At 33.0% G+C, this 7,500-nt stretch overlaps 1 pseudogene; it reads right to left on the minus strand.

Annotated features, from left to right (window-relative positions):
• The window catches only part of LOC119582616, a 13,335-nt pseudogene that overhangs the window by 4,135 nt on the left and 1,700 nt on the right, over nt 1-7,500 (minus strand).

Raw genomic sequence — 7,500 nt, forward strand, 5'->3', positions numbered from 1 at the left:
ATTTGACTTTTTAAATCTGTAATATTCAATCAAATCAAATGTTAGTAGGGTTTCTATTTGCCTGACCTTCAGTTTAATTCTAGGCTTAACATCAATATCTGTATTGAAATCTGTTTTTTCCAATAAAAAAATGGAATGAAAAAAAAAAAAAAAAAAGGTCTTCTAACGTTATGTAGAGTGACAATACTATAAAATTCTGTGCACATAAATAATAAAATTACATAGCATTAAACATCCAGCAAATTAACTTACAACTTCTGGCGCCTCAATTTTTTGTTCAGACCTATAATGAAGTCAGAAAAACAAAATTTTAGATATTGGAAAATAAGTAAATATTCAGTCTTCAAATATATACAAATATGGAACAGATTTGATACCTCAAAAAGCAGTCTTTTTTACTCACCTTGAAAAACAATAATCCACCTTGCAAGTATTTCCACTCTTGAACTTAATTTTATTTAAAGTTTCTTTAGTTTTGTTAGCAGCTTCTTCTGTGTGGCAGTAAATATATAAACCTCTGAAAAAAAAAAAAAAAAAATATATATATATATATATAAATGCACAATACTTCACCTACTCACACTTTTTTTTTTTATTCAGACCTAAGACCCATTTCCAACTTTTTTTTTCTCTAAATATTTTTCATGCTCAATGTACTACCGATCTTTGGCTGACCTTCACCTCTGAATACTTAAATTGGTCTCCCTTTCCTCATCCCTGCAAGTAGCTTTACCTCTTGGATCTAGATGACCTGATTATCAGGTCAAGAAAAAAACTGAATTGAGAACTGGCAACATGCCGTCACGGAAAAATTTCGCTGAGGGCCTTGGTGATGAGAACATGCTGTCATAAGAACTTCAGCTGAAGGCCGGGGTGACAGGAATGACTCGCTATTAGTGCACAAAGCCCATGAAAGATTAGACTCGGTGGCTGTTTAGGAAGGGGTTCTTGCATTATTGCTATCAGTAACTGAATTTAAATAGGACAACCAGCAAGCTATGACTGGAAGAGTTCCAAGGAGGACACTACTTCCTGACTCAGGATCCTATTTCTGCCCACTGTAATTAGATCTTACAAAAAAAAAGTTACTTATTGTTATTATTACAGAGATATGAACTACATCGAGAGATGATATGGAGTCTGTCTTGTACCATCTTGATACAGTATATTAAATGACAAATATTTGAACTGGAAAATAGCAAAAATACAAAAAATGCTTATATGGAAAAAGAGATAACATTGCAGAGGGGAGACAAGAAGTCTGGAACACACCACACATGAGTGTCACAAGGAGAGTTGCTACTCAAGTATGCCTTGATTTCGGGCCACATACAATATTTTTAATTCCTTGTCATTAAAAATATTGCAATCCATTAAAAATACTGGATTTACTCTACTTCATTAAACATAATTAGTTCACAAGCTCAAATGTATCTGGAGCTGTAAAAACAGGTACTTTTCCATCTTTTTTCCATTCCACTCCAAGACATGCGAGTATAACACTTTAGTCTGATATCAAATAAATAGTTGGTATTAAGGATTGAGCTTTCCTGATCCAATGGGAAAATAAGACCTTGTGTCAATTTATACACACAAAAAAAAAGAAGCCAAGCAACATACAAGTACACCTACAGGACTAAATAAATCACCCAATAAAGAAGACATTCTCCAATTTTGCAAAAGAACCATTCCTGTAGATAGAGGTATTAGGAAAACCACACCTTATTCGAACTCACTAATGTATTGTTACAAAATTACAGTAGGATATGTCCTCCATTCCTTTTAAACAAAAAAAAAAAAATCATGACAAAAGGATTATTTAAAATTTGTGTTTTTATACAAGAATTGTAATCTAAAAAAGTGATTATGATTTAGGCCTCAATCAAATTAAATTCAACAAACTTTACATCCCATTAAAAATAAATTCCGGTCTATCAATTCTTAGGGATGAATATAAATGGTCAAAATTGGACAACAGATATAGTAATTGTAATTAGGTGTAACATTAGAATCTTTTTGCTGAAAAAACAAAGTGCTAATTGTGTTACACATATCTTCCTTACAATTCTAGTAAAAGGATGTGACCAATATTTGAAGGTAAAGTGTATTTCTATAAAGTAATAAAATAAAATTTCTTAAAAATCACTCACCTGCAAAATGTGTAGTTTGATTTCTTTCCCATTTCTAGTAATTTCTCAGTGGTTTCTCTGTTAAATGCTGGTGTTCTTATGTACAGACCACAAGGATCACATTCCTGTCAGAAATAAAAAAGTAATGCTTCAGTTTGAAACAATCTATTTTTTTTGAGCAACTTCCAGAGGGTTTTGTAATTACTACTACACAAACAAGACTTCATAAACCCTACTTCCTGATATTAAAAAAAAAAAAAACACTGAAATAAAAAAAAATAGCAAAAAATACTCACTGGCTTTGGTCTCTGATCCATTCCACCCCTGCCCCCTCTGAAGCCACCTCTGCCTCCTCTGAAGCCGCCCCTGCCCCCTCTGAAGCCACCCCTGCCTTCATTGAAGCCGCCTCTGCCTCCTCTGAAGCCGCCCCTGCCTCCTCTGAAGCCGCCCCTGCCTCCTCTGAAGCCGCCCCTGCCTCCTCTGAAGCCGCCCCTGCCTTCTGAGAAACCTTTGCCATCTGAGAAGCCACCCCTGCCCCCACGGAAGCCACCTCTGCCTCCACGGAAGCCACCTCTAGGACTGCTATCAACCTTTGCCTGGAATGAATAAACAGATCATGATACCCTTAAAAAAATAAATAAATAAATAAATAAAATTGTGTGTATGTATATATACATATATACATATATACAATATATACATATATATATACACTATATATATATATATCATATAATATACAATCATTATATCACATATATATATAACATATACATTACTATATTAATACATATACTATATAATAACATACATATATATCATATATATAATTATATATTATATATATACTATATAATACATACATATCATATATATTATACATATATATATATATAAAACATATATATATACATATTATATATATACATATCATATATATATATATACTAATATATCATATATATACATAAATATATAATATCATTACATTAATTTTTATACTATATATACATATATATACATATATATAATATATACATACATATATATCATATATATATACATATATATACATATAATATAATATATATACATATACTATATATATATATACATAATATAATATATATACATATATTATATATATACATATAATAATATATATATAATATATATAATATATATACATATATATATATCATATAATCATATATATATATACATATATACTATATAATATACATATATATATTATAATTATAGTAATTATTTTATATATTATATATATAATAATATAATATAATAAAATAAATATATATTATATATTATATATATATATTAATATATATATATATAATTTATATATATATAATAATATATATATAATATATAAATAATATATACAATTATATTATATTTAAAATATAATAATATATATAATTATATAATAATATATAATATATATAAATTTTAATTATATATATTAATATATATATATTATATTAATATAAATTATATATAATATTTATATATATATATTATATAATATATATATTTAACATAATATACTTGTGGTATATTTAATTCTGCCCCCTGATCTTTTACTCTCCCATACTTCCTCTCCATGTACCATGCTATTACATATAAGTTACCCCTGAATATCCTCTTTATTTACATCTAGACATTTTATGGCTTTACATGATTAAAATACAACTTTGTAGATATGAAAAGTATTTCATATCTACAATACTCCATTTCATTTCTATTAATCTAACAATGAAGGGCATCTTTTCAGTAAGATGGCCAGAATATAGATAGTAGCATTTTCTCATTTATGATTCACTACTTCAACCCCAAACTCCCCCAAGAGTGAAAGGGGTAGGAGGAAAATATATGAACAAATAAGTGCGGCTGTCTTACTTAGAATTTCCATTTATTTTCTGTTCAGAAAAAACAAGTTTTTGTAATGCCCAAAACCAAAACTTGCCTTAAAAAGAAAATCAGGCTTTCTTTGCAGCACAAGCTGGAGAGTTCATAGTTCTTAGGATTAACCCTTTGCCGACGGGTGGCATGTGCGGACATGGCGGGACTATCTGCTGGGGGCATGTATGTACATGCCATGGTGTATGAGTCTTTTTTTGTTACAATCATGGCAAAATATTTTTCTGCCAGTGAAAGTTTGATTAAGTCATTTTTAACACTTTCTCATTTTACTATGAAAAAAAAAAAAAAGCAACAAACCAACGATTTCAACTCCATGATGCCGCACACTGCTTATTTTATTCAGACTATAGACTGAATAATGATCAACTATGGAGTCTATATAACAAAAATACCCTTCAGTCTCAATTTATCAGGAAGTTTGGCAAGTAGAGACTTTAGAAAATAACGAAAATTGAAAATACAACAGATGCTGGTATTTGGCATAAGTGGAATACTATCTGTCGGGAAAGGGTTAAAATTACAGTGAAATGTTGGGGATTTTCATATTTCTGTAAATGTATTGTAAATAGACAAAATGAAATTTAAGTTTTAAAAATCAGCATAAAGTTTTTCACTATCAAGCCAATATCCAACTACTTGACATTTCAACAAAATCAAACACCAAGGGGTCATACCCACTACCATCAAAAGTCTAATGGTTATACTCAAACATTAAAAAATGTATACAAACATTCATCCAAGCTCTCAGTAAACAGGAATATACACTACCAAAAGCCACTGACTAGGATGCTCTACCCTCTGTATCCATGGCATTTATACAAAGGCTGTAGCTATGTTTACAGTATCATAATGTGAGCTCTATTGACTATTCTTCTGGGAGTCTCAGTTATGCATGCACAGTGTGGAATTCTGGAATGCTGCTGTAATCACAGTACCAAATCAGTCACTATATTATCTAATGCAGGGGGGTTGTGCCCCCTGCAACCTCCTTCCTGGGGGGAACCCCCAAATCTCACCTAGGAAAACAAAGAATCCTCCACTTAGGAGAGAGTGACAAGTTCAGCATTGGGTAGAGCAAGAATTCCACATTGCACATGTGCGACCTGAACTCTCAAAAAACTAGTCAACAGACATCCCATTAACCCTTTCCCGATGGGTAGTATTCATAGTGGCCTGGGCCCCGCTGCTGGGGGCTTATATCGTCACCTAAGCATGCGCGACCACTCATGCCAAATACCAGAATCCCATGCCATTTCTTCGTAATACTACGAAGATATGTTGTATTTTCAGTTTTCATTATTTTCTAAAGTCTCTACTTGCCAAACTTCCTGATGAATCAGGACTGAAGGGTATTTTTGTTGTTATATAGACTCCATAGTTGATCATTATTCAGTCTATAGTCTGAATAAAATAAGCAGTGGGCGGCATCATGGAGTTGAAATTGTCTTTTTTTTTTTTTTTTTTTTTTTTTTTTTTTTTTCTTTTCTTTTTTTTAATAGTAAAAATGAGAAAGTGTGAAAAACGACTTAATCACACTTTCACTGGCAGAAAAATATTTTGCCGTGATTGTAACAAAAACTAACTCATGGCATCTCCATACATACACCATGGCATGTACATACATGCCCCCGGCAGATAGTCCCGCCATGCCATGGCATGTGCGTACATGCCACCTGTCAGGAATGGGTTAATTTACCGTAATTATAGTCACTTTGTTATACTTGTAGTAAATGGATATCACCATCTTAGGATAATTTTTCAACTATGAAAATCGGGTCTTCCCGGATAATATTTAAATCGTCAGACTTTCAAAAACAGAAATCAAACCCATCGTTAGGTAAAAATCTACAGGATTTCACATAATCCAGAATCCCCATGGTAATCGTACAATGCGTCCTAACCAATATAGCAACCTAACCTTAACCCTGTGGGATTTAGACATGATGATCGATATATTCCCTAGACAGGCAAATGTAATAGCACGGGTCCAAGGAGGCATAGCCCCCTGGCTATGTATATATATTACCACAGGGGTCCAGGGTGCATAGCCCCCAGACTAGGGAATATATAGGCAGGAGAATGCACAGAAATGATTATCAGATTTGTTTTCATCACAAATTTGATGATATAAACATTGTCAGGAAGACCTGATTGTCATAGCTGATAAATTAACCTCCCTTGGCAGAGGGCTCTCTGTCCCATTGTCCCCCATGGTCTCTATACAATATGTTCTAACCCTGCATACAACCTAACTGGTGGTGCATGCGGCAAAGCCCCATCCACCACCATGGTCCAGGAGGCCAATATGCTCTGGTTGTATAAACCTTAGTCAAGGACTTTGCCCCTGGACCCCTGCAGTCTTTGTTTAAGTTCTAATCATACATCAATCTTAACCCAATCACCCCAGATTTATGTTCTGTCCCTTGTAGGTTTTTGTGAATTTTGTTACATACAGATGGCTCCACATGTGCTCAGCCTCCAAGGAGTCTATCAGTAGGCCCTACTGACTGATCTTGATTTCCCCATTCCTTGAATTGGCGGGAAAATGCGTTTTTCCTTTTAATACAATTGATATCAATACTGTTATTATTGTTATTGATGTTATGATTATTAAAGTTTTATTAAAATCTTGTTAACATTTAAGACAATGAAATAATGCAAAAGATCCTTTCCAAAAGTCAAGAAAAAGGGTAAACAGGTGAGAAAGGTAGGACTAATAAGTGACCCCTTGATGACTAAGCACTTGTAGAGCCATCTAGGTGTGAATACAATAAATAAACCTGTGTTACAGTGGGCATGGCATGTATTCTTGCCAAACGTGCCGATTGGGTTAACTCCCTAACCAGGACTGGACCCCCAGGATAAACAACCCAGATGTATTTACAATGCATGAAGAAATGACGCATCATTTGAAGTGTTGTATGAAGAGGATGAGGGTTGGAGGTAGTTCACTTTACTTCACAGACTGTAATCAATCAAAATGGCTGCCAACTAAGGGCTTCAAAAGTGTGTTTAATAGAGATAATCAACACAAGTCTCTCCCTTATTATGTTCTTAATTAGTAAAGTCATTTCTCTGTAGACAAGTCTCAGTAATGTCTGTCATGCAAGAACTGTTTGTTTACTAGGTATATGTTACCAAGAGCAATGCACCCTCCATAGACGAAGTCTCAAAACCAGGGTATCATGCTAACCCAAAATCCAAACCTAACTTTTCCTACCTTCTATTTATTCCCTAGATAGGGGGGTAACCCCCTATATCCCTCTTTAATAGACCTTCTGGCTAACTCATAGAAAACATATTAAGAACTGTGTGAGGGTGTTGTGATTTCTAACTATGACAATCGTGTCTTCCTTGACAATATTTATATCATCAGATTTGTTCTCGTGTGATGAGAACTACTCTCATGATCATTTCCGTTGCATTC

The sequence above is a fragment of the Penaeus monodon genome, chromosome 2, assembly GCF_015228065.2.
Source record: "Penaeus monodon isolate SGIC_2016 chromosome 2, NSTDA_Pmon_1, whole genome shotgun sequence".
NCBI classification, from domain to species: domain Eukaryota; kingdom Metazoa; phylum Arthropoda; class Malacostraca; order Decapoda; family Penaeidae; genus Penaeus; species Penaeus monodon.